General features: G+C 41.2%; 1 pseudogene across 1 annotated transcript; it reads right to left on the bottom strand.

Annotated features, from left to right (window-relative positions):
• Nucleotides 1-629: 629 nt before the first annotated feature.
• LOC110744105 lies at nt 630-8,742 on the bottom strand (annotated as a pseudogene). Its single transcript, XR_002524257.2, has 4 exons — nt 7,711-8,742; nt 6,114-7,445; nt 4,559-4,674; nt 630-1,025 (listed from the first exon to the last, which is right to left on the bottom strand). The product of XR_002524257.2 is annotated as an uncharacterized LOC110744105 (transcript).
• Between the last annotated feature and the right edge of the window lie 9,220 nt (nt 8,743-17,962).

Here is a 17,962-nt window from a genome sequence, read left to right as displayed (position 1 = left end):
GGAAAAGGTTCAAAGGGTGGCAGGCCAGTCCTCTGGGCACATGCATTCCTGGTGCAGGCCACCAGAATTGTGCCAGTAGTGGCTAAGCATGTTAGCAAGGCATGGTGCATGCCAGAGTGCAGGCCCAGGCAGCCAGCCTGTGCTCTTCATTCTGGGACAGTGCTGTCCTGGACTGTCCTTTATGACCATCCCCAGCCATGGTTCTGCAGTGGGGCATGGTTGTGTGCTGGTGGCAGCAAGGACATGCTCTGACCTTCTGCTCCCTCTCTTGTTCTCCTTTTGTTTTAATGTTTTCCTCAGATTATAGAATTACCACATGCCAACTGTTACGAACTGAATTGGGCCTCCCCACTCCCAAATCCATGTGTTAAAGCCTTAACCCCCAGCACTTCAGAATGTGACTGTATTTGGAGATAGGGTCTTTAAGGAAGTAAATAAGTTAAATGAGGTTATTCGGGTGGGCCCTCATCCAATTTGACTGTGTCCTTCTAAGAAGATGGGGACAGAGACACAACACAGGGGAAAGACCACGTGAAGACACAGGGCATCTGTCCCGTCCCGCGGGATCGTCAAAAGGGAGTGGGAACTCGGGGGGGACAAGAGACACGAGAAATGGAGACAAGACAGCATCCTGATCAAGTCTCGTTTATTGGTGGCAGTGTAATGCCTTATATAGACCGGCAGGGGCAGAGATTGGTCCAGGGCGATGATGGTGGCCCTGTGGTGGGCGTGGCCAGGTAGGTCTCGGTTTCTTCGGTGGGACGTCATGTTGCGCCTGCGCCGTCGGTTGGTAATTTTCCGGGGCGCGGGATGGCGCCTGCGCTGTAAGTTGATCATTTTCCCGGGCGCGGGAAAATGGGTGATGAAGAACCCTGAAGAGTGCCATTTTGTACTGGCGTATGAGGCAGCAGAACAGGGAAGAAAGTAAATCTAGGGAGGAGGCATAGAGTGGAAGGGTATAGAGCTCAGGCGTCAGTCGTCAGTTATAATAGCTATGGCCGGGCCACGCAGCTCCGGACAGGCATCTGCAAGCCAAGGAGAGAGAGAGACCTCAGGACTCTGCCAGCACCTTGAGCTCAGACTTCCAGCCTCCACAACTGTGAGAGAATACATTTTCATTGTTTCAGCCCCTAGTCTGTGGTATTTTGTTATGGTAGCCCTAGCAAACAAATACACCTTCCACAGAAAATTGAGGAGATACAGACAAATTTAGATGGTGAAAGTAATGATGTTTTTTCTAAATCTCTCTACCCAGAGAAAATTTCAGTTATTATATTTCAGTCATTTTTCTTACAGTTTAAAAATCCATATTATATAGAGAGACAAACTGAAAGTGGTGATAGCTAGAGATTATATTCTGTATCCAACTTGCCTTCTGAATTGACATCACATGAACGAGTACCGCCTTATGTCAATAGGGTCACGCCATAATTTAATCATTGGTAATATTTGGGGTCATGCTTTATTCTAGACAGACAGACCCACACACCCTACTTTTAATTATATTATCCATACTGTTCTTTATCCAGATTTTCTTATTTAGTACCCAATATGGAATAGATTTCTATGTTCATAAACATGGATTTGTGCCATATGTAAATTTTTGGATAATATTTTATAGAACAGGGTTATAAGTTTTCTTCAATCCTACATTGATGGTCATTTAAAATTTTTCCTTTCTTTTTTTTTTTTTTTTTTGTTAAAAATGAAAGCACTGTGAGGACTGCCTGATCACATAGCTATGCACTCTGGAATTCTTTCTTTAGAACCCGTTCTGAAGCTGCAGTTCCTACGGTGGAGTTGAGGGAGTGTGTGCTTCCAAATTCCTGCCTGTTGTCCTGGAGGTCAGCCGCGACTCTATCCCTAACAGCAGTTTATGGGCAAGAATGTCCAAAATCTTTTTGCACATTGAACATTCTTCTTAATCTAGGCTGGTTTGGGGCTATAAATTATATCTCACTGTGGCTTTTACAAATTTATTGGTCATTTGCATTTCATTTTATTTGAGACTGTTTGTATTCTCTCTTTGCTTCTAAAAGTTGGTGTGTTTGCCTTTTCCTAAGAGTTTTTATAAGACCTTTTTAGGTAATAGCAATTTTAATTCTTTTATATGTATTTGGCAATTCCCTTCCTGCTCGCCATTCCTCCCAGTTTTCCATATCTCTTAATTTTGTGCATGGCAGGTTTTTGTTTTATTTCAGAGCACATTTTAAGTTTTTATGTATTAACATCTATTAGTCTTCTTACATTATTTCAGATTTTGGTTGCCTGCTTAGAAAGCACTTTCACACCCAGATATTCATACAATTTTCAGTAAATGTTTTCTTTTACTGCCCTTATGATTTCTTTTTTTAAAATATTAAAATATTTAGCCCATCTGGAATTCATTTTGGTGTGAGGTATGAGGTACGAATGTAACACTATTTTCCCCTAAGATGGTTAGTAGGTTGTCACAATGCATTCCCCACTAATCTGTCCTTTTCCTGGGGATGTAAGGAGACACCTTTACATGTGTATGTGCTCCTGTGTGCCCCGCACAGCTGAAGGCATCCTGGTATTGTAAGAGTGCAAAACCTGCCGGAGAAGCCTCTCAGTGCCTCTCCTCTGTTATCAGCATTTGTATTGCTAATTCAGTCATTCTTCCAGATGACTTTTAGAATGCATGCTGTTGGGATGTTAACTGACACTTTGCAATATTTATGGATTATTTTGCAGAGAATTAGAATAGTCTTGTTATCTAAATACAGAAAACATTTTATTTCTTCCTTTCCAGTATTTATACAACTAACATATCTCTCTTTCCTCCTTGGAGTTGCTAGAATGTGGCTGCACGGCAACGCTGAGACATGACACTGAGTGAGAGTGGACTTCCTCATTTTATTCCTACCCTTACCGTGGATCTCTCCTGTGCTTCAGCACTCAGTATAATGCTGGCTGAGCTCTTCTGATAAATACCCTCCATGATGTGAGGAAAACACAGTTAGGAGCAGTCGTTGAATTGTGTGATCTGCCATTGAAGTAATTAACGAGATAATTACTTGGATTTTCTCCTTTAACAAATTATTGTTATAAATTATATTAATGTATGACATGCTAATAAATTATTTCCATATTCCTAGGAATAAAGCTGGGTAGTTCATGGGATATTATTCTTTGAATTTATTCCTGGATTTAGTGTAAAAATATTTTATGAGGAAATGTTATATCTATACTCATAAGTGCAATTGTTCTATAGATACTTTTCATTGTTATCTTTGTTGAGTTTGGGCTTAAATGTGATGTTAGTCTAAACAATTTCTAAACTTTCTATGCTTTGGGAACTTTAAAATAGCATCATACTGAACTATTTCCATCAAAGTCTGATAAAAATCACCTATGACCTGCATTACTTATGAGGGATCTGAAGGAAGGTGGAAAGAAAGTAATTTGCATTTGAAAAAAGCTTTCCTTCTCTGGGACTGGAGTCCTTTGACCAAAAAAAAGTAGTTTTACAGTTCTATGTGGTTAAAATTTATAATCCTCTTGTCATTATTTACTACTTGTACTGAGAGAAAAAGGCTTGTAGAATTTCTATCTTATTTATAATAGAGTTTGTTAGGCCTAATTCATTATCACTATTTATAAATTCCGAGTTAATATAATTTTACAAGAATGAGCTTTGTGCCTTTGTGACTAACAATGTTTTCTATGTAGGTAGTATACCAAGTTTGTTAATTATATTATTCACACCTTGTATGTCCTTTTTTATCTCATTAATCCACAAAATCCTGTACAATGTGTTAAAACTTTGTAGTAGCAAACAATTTTATCAAATTTTTATATTTTATATTTTCACATTATTTCCTCTGAGTATTTGAAATGTAAACATTCATGACTTCAATGTCTTCAATGTGGATTGTGTATTTTATTAATAATATGATCATTTTTGCCTCATTGGCTATTTTTTAGGCTTTCTTTCTTTATTTGATATGAATGTTCCCTCCCTTGCTTTGTCTCTATCTGAATTTATCTGCTAGATCCTTGCCTGCCTCCTCAGTGTCAAAGTATCAACCTCCCTGCTTCATTTTACTTTAGATGGATCAGGTTTTGCTGTTTGAAGCACTCTGGGTACTTAGCCTTTGGATAGGGAAGTTAAGCCCACTTACTTTTGGATGTATTCTGATAACCAATACATTCAGTAATAGTCTTATTTTATCTTTTACGTTTATCACATTTCCAGTATTTAAGATTTTATCTTCCTTTCTTTCAGTGGGTTGATCAGTAATATTTTCCCCTTTTGTTTGTTCAGAATTGGCAAGTTATTTATCCAATTTCTACCGAATATATTTGGATATATTTCCAAATGTATTGGATATTGGATGTTGGATATATTTGGAAATATTTGGATATTGGATAAAGGATATATTTTCCAGTGATTACTTTTCAGTTTTACAAACCTAAATACAACACACAAAAAAATCTTAAACTTATATTTTGCTATAATTATAAAAAATGAAGTGGTTCCCATGAAACACAGTTTTGGAAGAGAAAGATCTTGTACTTCCCTCCCTCCTCCTACCTTCTCATATCAGATGGGGATACTCCACAGCTGGAGAGGTGGCCAGGGAGAAGTTTGGATTCACCCTTTTCTGGAGGAAATGAGTTCAGTGTGACTTTGTCTACGCCACAGAGATCCTAGTCAAGGAAAGAAAATGATGAGTGAAGCACATGACAATAGAAACGACTATTATGTGGGAGGAGAGGAGGTGAACACCTTGGAATACTGTGTTTCTTTTATAACTATTTTGTTCTTCTTTTAATTGGCCCAGGTTTGAACTGTGCTGTTTATGATAGCTATTTGTTTTCATAAGCATGTGGAACACGCATGTGAAAACGTGTTTGTGGTGTCGATGGTACGAGCTGGGTGTAGGAATATGTACTTTGTGGTGTGTATGTGGCTTGTGTCTATGTACGTGGTGTGTGTATGCAGTGTGTGTGGATGTGTGGTATGTTTGTGGTATATGTGTCTATGTGCACAGTGTGTGTGTTTGTGTGATTTGGATGCTGTTTCCTGTGGTGTGTGGAAGTATAATGTGGAATTCGTGTAGGCAGTGTGTGTGCCTGTGATGTGTGCGTGGTGTGCCCAGTGTGGTATGAGTGGCATGTGTGTGTGTAGGTGGTATGTCATGCACTTGTGTATTGCATATATGATATCATGTGCATGTGTGGTGTGGTGTGTGTGTGGCAAGTATATGTGTATTGTGTGGTGTGTGGGGATATTTGTGTGGATGGTGTAGTATGTCTGGTGTGTGTGTGATATGTGTAGTGTCTGGTGTGTGTGGATGGTGTAACATGCAGTAGCATACATGGTATGGCATGATGTGTGGCATGTGTAGGTGCATTTGTGGATGATGTGGTATGTTTAGCATGTGTGACTATGGTGTGGTGTGTCTTGTGTATATCATATGTGATGTGGGTGGGATGGTGTGGCGTGTGTGTATGCATGTGTGGCATGTGTGTATGCATGTGTGCTGTGTGCATATGAATGTGTGGTGCATGTCTATGCATGTGTGGCATGTGTGTATGTATGTGTGGCATGTGTGTGTAATGTGTGTGTATGCATGTGTGGCATGTGTGTTCTGGTCAGGAGTCTGGCTCTGGAAGGTGACAGAAGGACAATAAGATGCATTTTCACTCCAGGCCGGCAGGTCCTGGTGGGGACTGGGCTGCGAGGACTCAAATGACTCAGCCTTGCCTTGCTCCCAGGCCCCACAGAGGCATCCTTTCAGAAATGGCAAGCGCCGCCCCTCAGGGTGGGGAGTGTACTGAGTGTACTGAGTGTGCTGAGGCGGGGGTATTATGATGCATTGTCCAGGAACTGATTACAGGCTTTCTGAAAATATCAGAACAAACCAAAGTACTTTTTTTCCTCTCACTCAACAACAATCAACACAGAAGACTTCTGTGACCATATGTGTAGGTTTTCTCCCCACCACAAGCAAGCAGCCACTTCTACATCAGACTATTCTGACATCAACACCTTCTACCTGGAGTTGGCCTCACACCCCATAAGCCCAAGCCTCACATTCCAAGCTTGCCCTCCACTTTCAATGCCAATGGCAAGGTGATCTTACCTGTGCTTCTGACCCACTGGTGTTCCCACCAATCAGTGTTCCCAGGACGTCTCCTTAGACTTGATTAATTTGCTAGAGCAGCTCACAGAGCTCAGGGAAAGGCCTACTTACATTTACTATAAAGAATGTTACAGAGGAGACAGACACAGAGATGCCTGGGGCAAGACATATGAGGAAGGGTGAGAAGCTTCCATGCCCTCCTGGGGCTGTCAAACTAAAACGAAGAAGCTGAAAGTTTTGCTCCAAACGCCATTGTTTATCCATTTTTGACCGCCTGATCTGTTCCATTAGCTTCAAAAGACGCCTTTTCATTTCTTTTGTTTTGCCTTTGATGACCTTCTGCCTGACACAAGCAGTCTTCTAGAATATAGGCCTGCGCTTGGCTTTTCTACACAAACATGAGAAGCCTTCAATTACTGGGGGACACTCATCTCCTCCTTCCAACTAGAGAGCGAGGTGTGTCCCCAGGATAGTGGGACCTTGAGCTCCTCTCGGTCTTGCTTGGGACTTGGTCCAGGAGGTTATGGGAAGAAACTGGTTTAGAAGCTGACCTCATGGGTTCGCTATTCTTATGTAACACTTAGGAAGAGCAGAGACCCAGGCGGTTCAGTCCCAGAGCAATGTTGTGGTCAACAGAACACAGTCCAGCTACCAAGAGTTATTTCAAAATAATTCAAGCTCTTTGTTTATATTTCTTGAAAAAGGAAAGAAAGAAAGAAAGAGAGAGAAAGACAGAAAGAAAAAGGAAGGGGTGGCCGAGCTGGAAACTCGGCTTTAAGTCTCCTTTTAGGGGACCCTCAGGTGGGCGCCTGCTTGGAAACCTCTCCACCCCTCCAAACACTCCTTTCCTCCCTGAGTGTTCATTTGTTGATCCAGATTCTGAATAAATGAAGTCGCACAGAATCCACCTGGCAAAAATGGAAACTGCCTGGAGGCCAGGACTGAGGGGAGGCCTGGAGCAGAGCGAGTGTGAGACCCTGCAGTGAGCAGGGAGGGCAGACTGGGGACGTTCGCCACCTTGAGTGCCTCTGCTCCCCGCAGCCCTGAGACTCCAGGCTCCCCTGTTCCGCCCTCCCAGAGACCCTACCCGTTCTCCTCGCGGGGCTCCCTGGAAGCTCGGGGAAGGGGCAGGCTGCGTCCTCGGGATCTTTTTCAGCAGCCACAGCAGCCATCCCAGCACCTCCTCCAGGAGCCCCGCCACCTCCTGCCACCCGGGCTTTCCCCACAGCGCAGCGTCCTCTAGTCCCCTCAGGGCTAGAACAGAGGTACCCGCAGACAGTGCAAAAAGGAAGTCCCTGTTGCCTTCCCATGCAAACTGTAGGGCGGTTAGAGCTGCTGGGGGAGGAAAGCAAAGAAGAAGAAATAAAGTTAAGAGTGATATGGGTACAAAGAAACAAACACGGAGCTTCCGTGGGCCTGCAAAGGAGCCCCAGGAGAAGTACGCTGGGTCTGGGTCATCGCCTGCCTTCAGCGGGCTCCAACCTTCCCTAGGCCCCCCTCCCCCATCCACCTCCCACCCACGGCCCTCCCGAGGCCCCCCCTCCCGAGGCCCCTCCATCCCGCCTCCCACCCGCGGCCCTCCCGAAGCCCCCCTCACCTCCCCACTCCCGAGGCCCTCCCGAAGTCCCCGGGCTCGCGCTCCCTCGAGTTGCCTGCGGCTGAATCCTGGCGCTGCCAGGGACTCCCTGTCGGCGGGGCGCGAGGGGCGGGGGAGTCGTTCCCAACGAAGGGGAAGGAGGACTTTCGTGAGCATCTAAGGAGTACATCCTCACTTTGTCTTCTGACTCTGTCCACCCAGAGCCTGTGACCCTGATCCAGCCCGCGGCGCACAGACCCCGGCTCGGGGCACCCCTGGTGAGCGCCTTCTGCGCCAGAGCTCCGCACAGCACCAGCCCGCGCTCTCCCCCAGCTTCTGTTCATTTGCTGCAGCCTGAACATCCGTGCTGCCAGGTGACAAACCCAGGCACGCAGAGATGTACATCCTTTACCCAGGGTGACACGACGGGGAGCTGAATCCAAGTCCCAGAGTCTGGTGACAGTGTCTGGGCTCTGACAGCGCAGCCGTCTCACAGTGGAACGAATTGGGGACTGGCCTTGTCCTGAGTGGCCTTAGGACAGTGCAGTGGCCTGCAGTCTCCTGGTCAGTCTGTCAAATGTGGCAAAGATGAGGCACCTTGTAGCCTTACATGTTATTTTTCTTTCCTTTTCTCTTCTTTCTTTTCTTTTTTAAGGATTTGAATTAGTATCTGTAAAGTGCTTAATGCAGGAGCTGGCGGAGAAAGTGGATACTCAGTAAATAACAGCAATGGTTAATTGTAAAAAAGCATGCTATTTATCTGGTATAATTCCTCATTCTAAGCACCGTGTTAAGTAGTTGGTAATTCCTCACTTGAAAGAAATTATAAAGAATTTTTGTCAGTTTTTTAAATATTATTTTATTGTGATAAAATATTCATAACATAAATTTCACTCTTTTAATACTTTTTAAGTGTAAAATGCAGATTAATAAGAGAAATGCATACAAATTTATTAACGTGTACACGGGGAAAAATAAGGTGATTACCCAATATCCATGAGGTCCAGATACTTATACAGCCTTTTTTCAGAGAGGAGGGTGGAAGGCGGAATGTAGGTGATTCTGTTGAGGGGCAATAAATGATTATTGAGAAGAATGAATGGGTCAAGAAAGAGAGATTAATTCGTAAATGGTTCTCTTTGAAAATTTAATAAGCCCGAGAAATGGATTATTTTTTGAAAGAGTCTGTTCAGGTGTGGTCACGTGTTGGTTTTCTTTTCTGCAATAGATAATGAGATAACAGGGAGGGGAAGGAAAAGTAGTTGTTCTCTTCTGTGTGTCTTCAGGGTCTTCATGTAGATAGGGGAGAGGACTCTTCCAGCTTCTGTTGATCTTGAGGGCCTTTAATTGAAAATACTCATTATACCAGGGAGCCCTATTTTGGGGCCAAGTTCCCTGCACTCCTTCAATCCTCCTGTTTGGAACTTCCCTAGAAGTTTCACATATCAACAGCTGAATCAGTGATTATGGAGAGATTTGGGTTAGAGGAAAAGAAGGCAAAGAAGGGGAAACAACAAATAGCAGAAAAGGAAAAATACATAAATATATTGTCGCATATCTTCTTGAATCAGTCTCTTAGTCCTAAGAGTAGAAAGCATTCAGTCAAACAGCTGTGTCCATTCTAGGAGGTGGCACTACAGAGGGGCTGGACTTCTACAGCTGATGCAGGCAAGCTGGTCTTTAATAAGAGGCATTTCTATGGAAACAAAAGAAAAACAAAGGTTTTTCTTAATGTCTGGAGTAGTCCATAATAAACTAGTTTTTTTAGAGTCTCAGAAGTATTTTCAAATTGTAGCGGCAATCTTACAGATTTTCCTGGATTGTAGTCTGAATTACGTGTTCATGTGAACTTCCTGAGTAGCCCACACATCAGCAGGCACAAAGGTTGTGTACATGTGACTTTCTGTGCTGACTCCTCCTGAAGTTTATATCAAGTTGTCTAACTTTAGTTTGCAGGGCTTCAAGAAAGACAGTGTTAAATTCTAGCGATTCCAAGTGAGAAAAATGAGAGAAAAATCCAAAAGCATTAGTTTGAAGACTTGCAGCCAAGAAAGAATTCAGGATTTAGTCCAAATTGTAGGAAAATAATAAAAACTCAAAAACAATGGACAAGACTAGAATCTGATAACAGGCATACTGTACTTTTCTTCTGAAACACAATTTTTCTCTCCCATTTCCCCATTTTTACCAAGAGTAAATCATATTTATGCTTGACAACATATAGATATTATGATATATCAGAATAATATTCAGAAAAATATGACTAAAAAAATAAATTCCATTATATATTTGACATTTGACAAAGCTTCCCATGTGATTTTAACATACCAAATAAGCCAAATACGTCTTTCTTGGATTTCCAGAGGTTACTTTTAGAAAAAATTTACTTTTAGAAATTGAAATTTGACTTTGGGAAGTATATCAAAGATGAAATGTTTAAAACACTTGATCAAATTAGGATTACAGTTCACTGTAAATAATAGTCATTCATTTAACCAAAGTGATAATTCAAAAATTTCAAACAACTTTTACTCTTTGAGAGAGAAGACTCAGTTTTCTAAATAATCGAAAGACCTAAAGAGTCAAAAGACTTAATAAAGATCTTTTTTTGTAGTTTACTCAAAAGTTGAACAAAAGCCTTTTACTATCCTTACTAATACTACATGAAAATCTTGTTCAAAGGAGGAAAGTATATTCTACATTTGTGTCAGTATATTATTAATGCTAAAGCTAAGTTTGATAATGACTTACAAATAAATCCATCCAGTCTAAATCAGCTTTGACCATACAAGATAAGCTTTCCATAAACCTCTTACAATATTTTATAATTATCTATTAAAATTATAGGGAAATCCCTATTGTTCAAACACAGGAGCCCGGACTCTGACCTTACATTAGTGTGCTTTTCATATTAATGCTCAATCTTTAGAAAAACTTAAAATAATTCCCTTATAATTTTAGCCAATTTGATCGCACACAAAATTCTTTTCGCAAGATTCATCTTTCACAAAACTGCAACTAGTTTAAACTTTCAGTTTTGTCCTATACTTTCTCTTTTTGTATTGGAATTCTATAAAAATGTGATTTTCTCTCTTTCTTATTGTTTTGACCACAAAGTTCTCAGTCATGTAAAAGAAAAAAATCACTTTCTTTTTTCAACTTTCTTTACATCTTACTTCCTTTATATGCTCTATAATAGGGGTTTTTCCTATATCAAGTAGTTTTAATTATACATATTAGCTATAACATTGACTCTTAGTGCTACAAGTAGTTAGACAGCTGTGAGTGGGGCAGGAGAGGGCTCCCCACCCACTAGGAACATTAGGTGCTGGTTTGGCAATTATCACTTGCCTCTCTAAAAGTGATAAGTAAAATAAAATAAACAAAAGTGATAAAAAGCACCAGAGAGAGGTCATTTCCTGATGGCCAAGCCTGTTGCACTAAAATGTTATTTAACTGAATGCAGGCACCAGGGAGAAGCAACTTCCTGGACATCTACATTAAGAGACAAAATGGTGAAGTATGACCTTATGGGACCACACCACCAGAAAAGGGAGGAAAGTCTCAGATGGGAATGCATACAACTTCCTGAACACACTGCGCATGCTCAGCTCCCAAGGGTAAGGCAGGCACTGCATATGTGGGCAGTTCCCCCTAAGGGAAGGATCATGGCAAAGAGGCCAGCCTATAAAGCCTTAGGGTCAAGGTTAAACACCACACTTGACCTTTGGTGCCCACTTGGGTCTCTTCCAGGTGAACCTTCTTTTCTCTCCTGTTCTAACGCCTTTCTAAATAAACTTCCACTCCTGCTCTGAAACTTGCCTCAGTCTCTTTCTGCCATATACCCCTTAGTTGAATTATTTCTTCTGAGGAGGTAAAAACTGAGATTGCTATAGACCTGTATGGATTCACCACTGGTAACTTGGATACTTTCCACTGATGATATTGGTAACCCTAATTTCCAGTAAAAAACCTAAAAAGTAAATTTTGAACTGTCTTATACCAGTACTTGTAGATGAAAACTATTTCATAACTTTTCCTTATATATAGATTAAATATATTTAGTTTTTCTATATCATATAAATGACTCATGAATTTTATAATTACCTATCAATTTAACATAATATGACTTTAATATTAAGTTTCTGAAAAAGATTTTTGAAACTGTGAAAATTTTGTTTATAAACTTTTATTCTGTTTATATTTATTTAATGTATTCATTCTTAACAATTATGCTTGAATAGTTCATTAAACAAAGTCAGGCATCATCTCAAGTTATTTCTTTGTTGATCACTTCTGTAACCCACAATGTTAGGCAGTTACCATGTAAAAAAGAGCTCTAAAGTTAAACACATGTTTATTTTGCTGATCAGAAGACACAGCTGTTTTCATTAAACCAATAATGTTAAACTAGTTATTTACTAATGTTTTCCAAGTCATGTGAACTAAAGGCATTTGAATTAATTTCTATTTTTCTGCTAAAATATTTTATTTAAGCAGTTTCTTTTTCGTTAAGTCAATGAAATAGATATTTTATATATTTTGGTAGTGAAATATCACATAAACACGACACATATAAACATGAAGACATTCAGACACATGGATAAAAACCGGCTGTATAGCTTTATATAGTTTTTTATTTGTCAGTTTTTAAATAATTTTCTTCCCCCTTTAAACTATTAACTCTTGATTACCTGTTCCATTGCTCTAGACTGTTGTTAGTTAAGCAACCCTAAATTTACACCTTCAAAGGGATGACAGGTGAAAGTTTACATCTCCAAGGCATAGAACTTAGATCTATACACCATTATTTGCTGAAACAGAAAGGACATGAATAAAGGCCCACTCAAAACAAGAATGTCAGGAAAAGTATCCTAAACAAAGGTAAGATTTGGTGTATAAACGTTAAACCAATATCTTTCTTATTGTAAAAGTTTCTAGTGGCTCCTGTGCAGGGAGGTACCCTTATAAATGGAGATTTCCTTAAAGATATAAATTTCTTCTGTACAGAGTGTCAAACTAGTCAGCTAAATGCCAGCGATCTATCTAGTTAGATAGGGGGGATCTTTCAACTTAGTGTATTTCTTGATTAGGTTACTGCCTCAGAGTGGATCCCTTTAATGAATAGGGCAAAGAAAGTATTTGCAGTTTCCCTGGCCTAATATTTGAAATGTAAAAAGCAGCACAACTGGAAGGCAGTGCATCTAGATGGTTAAAAATCAAGGACCCCACTGCTATATGGAGCTGTAGGACCCCCAAAAATGGGAAGCACCACAGGACCAGGCTGTGCAATGTTTCTGCAGCACGCCTTGCTACAGAGATTCCCCTGAGCCTGGTGGGTGATCTAGTGCCAAGCAGGCCTCTCTACAGCAGCCTGTTCTCCACAGGAATCTTACTGCTTGGTGGGGAGTGTTCTCACAGCCTCCAAGTGTTCAAATCTGCCTTTTAATCTGAGCACACAAAGAAACAAGTTGCCCCCTGGAGGAGCAAATATTCATTACAACCACTGTCAGCTACTTCCAAAACTGCAGCTTTGTCCAGTGACTTGTCAGCCATTGCACACACAAAAAGTCAAGTTCTCTCTTACACTACAAAGTAATTCCTGGGACCCCCAAAGCCAAAGAGATCAGGTAAGTTATTGCAAAAGACAGAAGAGCTTTAGACCTGATGGGAACCTGCCTACAATTCTTTGTACTCCACAAGAAAAACAGAAAACTCTCAAAAGGGGGACTGCCTTTTTCTGTATTTTTCAAGTGGCCTCACAGTCATTTGAAGTCTCCCTTAGATTTCTTCACGTGGTATCAAAAACGGCAAAAAGATAGAGAACCAGAAGTGGAAGGAAATAGGACAATAAGTCTTAGAGGAGCCAAGTTGGGGAGTCTTCTTTTTTAAAAAAAGACTAAGTTTTTACATTTTTCTCAGCAAGAATTATGCCAGCAAGATAGAAACAGATAGATCAAACATTCTTAAACAGGAGTTTTAGTTAACTGAAAAAATTCCCACAAACAAGATCTAAAAAAGGAAAAGATAGAAAATTGTTTTTGTTATTTTTACTCAAAAACATTATACCTGAAATATCAGCTTTTATTTAAGCTGACTTCTGACCATAGAGTTCTACATGAAATGTTATCAAATCTCTTATCATTAGAGTTCAGCCACAATGAACATAAAGTAGGTCTCCCATTTAGTTTGTCTGGTATCAAAGCCAGCTTTTTTCTCCAATTGTGCCTGCAAATGAATTATTTTAAACATTTCAAAGGATCCCCATTTTGGTTCCCACTGCTTAAAAACATCCTGGGTTGGGTGGGTCCACTTTCCTAGGTATTTATAAGATGAAGTCCCATAAATGTTATATACGAATTCAGCTGGTGTTTTAACAGGATTTGATCACGAATGAAAAACCAAGCCCCAATCTCAAACAATAGAAAACCTTTGCAATCTTAAAAAGCATGCTATGTCAAATGAGACCACTGGTCCACATTGCCAATCCCATGACCTGAATTCTCAACCCAGAGACAAAGGTAGAAAAACCCAAACCTTCTATCCTAAGGTAGACGTGAAAAAAGCCAGTTCTCTGCAGAGTTCTTTATTGGAACCTCCTGTACAAAGACAGACGGAAGCCCTCAGTCTTAAAGGAAAAAGAGATTCTGAAAACTGGTCCAAATAACATCTAGACTGTCAACAAAAGAGTAGAAGGTTCAAATTCAAGAGAACTCACAAGTTCAATAGAACTCACCTGAAATACCTGTTGGAACTTCTGAAGGCAGAGAGAATGCAATGGGTTCCTGCTGGTGCCAAACAGGGCTTTCAGAGACAAACACTGGAGGGTTGTGGGGAGTAACTCTGGATCCTGCCAACTACACCACATATGTCAGCCTCGAATGAAGAAGGTGAGGTCAAATTAATATAAGCAGAGAATTTTCGGTGGGGTTAAGCTTCAGAATTGCAATCAGGATCATAAATTCAGGTTGCCCTGAATGTACACTCTGATTAGCAGCACTTGCCAGTGAATTTCTAAGGAAAAAAAAAGTTCCTGAGTCTTTTACCAATAATTTACATTAAAATCATGTAAGATTTGATTAGCTATACATTGTTTATTTGTATCACAAAATGACTTTAAACCATTGTCATCCAGTATAAGTGGGGCGTGACTGAAGTCTCACACTCGGACTCTCTGGGCCTGATGGATTTTGCATCCCTCACATACCTCAGACTGCCCTGAGCTACTTTTCTCCTCTTGGAGCACACCATCTTTCAGGAACCTCCACAGGTTTGGATATTTGGAAGCTCTGCGAATCCGGCCCTTTGAGTTGTTGTGGAAGCTTTATTATGTAGGCATGTTTGATTAGGTCATTGGCCATTGGTGATCAACTTAACTTCAGCCCTTCTCCCATCCCTGGAGGTTGGGGGATGGAGGTGAAATTCCCAACCCTCAAATCATGCCTGGGTATTTCTGCTGACCAGCCTCCCATCCTGAAGCTACCTGGGGGCTGCCAGATATCAGCCTACTCATTCGCATAAAAAGACACTCAACATTTTGGAAGATTCCAAGGCCTTTAGGAGTTGTATGCCAGGAAAAGGGGAAAACAATAAAATGGTTGCTTAACTATTGGTTACTTTCTGAGAAATATTTTCTTAGGTGTAGGTAATTTCATTGTTGTTTGAATATCATAGAGTGTACTTACACAAACCTAGATGACAATAGACTACCACACACCTACACTATGTGTTACAGCCTATTGCTCCTAGGCTACAAACCAGCGCAGCATCCTACTGTACTGAATACTGTAGGCGATAGTAACACAGTGATATTTGTGTAGCTATACATAGAAAGGGTACAGTAAAAATATTGTATAAAAGATTGAAAATGTACACCTGTATAGGGCAATAATCCTATGGACCACTGTTTCATATGCAGTCCATAATTGACTGAAACACCCCAGGCAGTACATGGCTTTATATTTTTCACAATATCACAGTGCTACATCCAGATCTTGTCAGTTCAGGATAAACTCATTTATTTCCTAATGATAGTGGAATTTCTTCCTGTCAATTGTTGCCAAGATGACAGATGCAAAACACAAAGGGTGGCCTCAGGGGATAGGACTAGGGAATGATTGTGTGGGGGTGGAGATGCAGTGCAGGAGGGAGGTGTCCAAGGACTCGCCTTCTCCCTGGGTGATAGGAGGGCAGAAAGTGACCAGGAGTCCGCAGGCGTGCCCCAGCTGAGGCTCAGGTGAAAGAATTTCCCTGGAGATGCTCAGTCGTCAACGTTGCTTGGCTTGTTTGTTTATTCTATGCTGTGCTTCTCGCTCAAGAACTTCAAGCCTTCAAGAATCTGGTCTTAGCAGGTTGAGGGGCACTGGAGACAGACCAGCATGTCCATTCTGGGGACACAGTATAAGGGAAGGAGGCCCTTGGATGCCCTCCAGGATCAGCTCCAGGGGTGCTACACTCTTTCAAGGGGCACAGAAGAAGATGCTGGTGGCCTGCACCTCTGTTGCTGGTGGCCTGCACCTCTGTTGCTGGGTGCAGTAGGGGAGCTGCAGCATCGACACGCTGCAGCATGCCTGAGATGGACTGGGAGCTGGTGCGTGCAGCCCCACCTCGTGGAGCACCTTCAGAGGGCTGGGCTTAGCCCTGCTCCTGGAAACAAACAAAGCAGCTCTCCCAGACCTGTCCTGCTGTCTCTGACTTTTCCTCTCCCAATTTCCATCATTTAAAAAAGCAATCCTGAATATAAATACATGAATATACCATTTTGGGACATATTAATTTTCAACTATTCTAAATTACACATAAAGTAAAAGTTCCCTTAGCTACCACTGTCCCCAGTTCTACTTCTAATTGTAGCCATATCTTCAAAAGTTATCAGTTTGACGTCTGACATCTTATATACACTTTTACATGTAAAAATTAGTAGTTAACATATTTAACATATTAACGTAACATATTATGTTAAACACCTTAACATATTTAGCATTGTATCACACATTGTCATCAAATTCCTTTTTTCACCTATGCCATAGATGTATTTCCAGATCAGAACATAGAGAGGTACCTAATCATCCTAAATGGCTGCACTGCAGTGCAAATATACCCCAATTCCATGTGATTCTCTCTCTGTTGGTGAACTACCAAATGTTGCAAATGTTGGTGAACATTTGGAGCACTTCCTTTTTATTCTATCTTCAATGATACTTCATGCCTGTCTCTTTGAGCAGGTATGTAGTGTTTCTCTAAAATGGCCACCTAGAATTTAAAATGTCAGGATAAGAAATGTACATCTACAATTTAACTGATAATGCCAAATTTATCTTCAAAAGGTCTTGCCAATTGATACTCTCACCAGTTGTATCCTTGCCACTGCCAATTGCCTTTTTAATTTCTGTAAGTCTAACGGGCAGAACAGCAGTCTGCCCTAGCTATTCTAATTTGCATTTTCTTGGTTTGCAGGGAGGCGGTGTCTTTTCTTGTTTGTTGTCAATCCGGATTCCCTTTTCCATGAATGCTCTACTCTCATCTCTTGTCCAGTTCGCAATTATTTGCTTTTTTATTGCTTCTGTCATAGAATAATTTACAGTTTTGATGTCATCAAACTGACCAAATATTTCTTTAAAGCTGAGCATTCAGCGGACTCTTTTAATCTAAGAGATCTTCTTTTTTTCTTTGTTTTAAGAGACACTGCGTTATCAATGTCAAGGCAGCTTTGCAGAGAGCACTACCATCAAAGCTGCCGGGAAGACAGACCTCCACAGGAGCCTGGGAGGGCCAGCAGCATGGGGAGGGCCATGGATAAAGAAAGAAGGCTTGAAAGTGGCCACACAAGGCCAGGGCTCCCCACAGGATGCCAGGAGGTGTGGCACTGAGAACAGACATGGCCCAGTGGGATGACATGGCAGACTTCCCACCTGCCTATAATCCTGAGAAGCGACATGGCTGACTTAGGGAGTTTATTTTAGTTTGCTGTTGGGTGTCAGCTCCTCTAAGACACAAGTTGGTGCCGGCAAAGTAAAAGAAAGCTGGGCTTGCTTGAAAAGTGACTTGATTATATCAACATGTCTAACGTCTCTTGTCTGCTTCTCCTTTGTCTGAGAGATGGGGGAAAGCTGGGAGCAAAGCCAGTCTGTGTCACCTGCATTTGAGCAGCATGTGAGGCCTGCAGACATTTCTCCTGTCAACTGGCCATTGGGTGGCAGGTGTGTTCCCCACATTGCAGTGTGGCATAGATGGGGGAGGCAGGGCTTTGAGCTCTCCCCTGTTTCCTTTTTTT

The sequence above is a fragment of the Papio anubis genome, chromosome 11 (assembly GCF_008728515.1).
Source record: "Papio anubis isolate 15944 chromosome 11, Panubis1.0, whole genome shotgun sequence".
Taxonomy (NCBI): domain Eukaryota; kingdom Metazoa; phylum Chordata; class Mammalia; order Primates; family Cercopithecidae; genus Papio; species Papio anubis.
The sequence above is the reverse complement of the archived record's forward strand: the minus strand, read 5'-3'. Positions and strand labels throughout refer to the sequence as shown.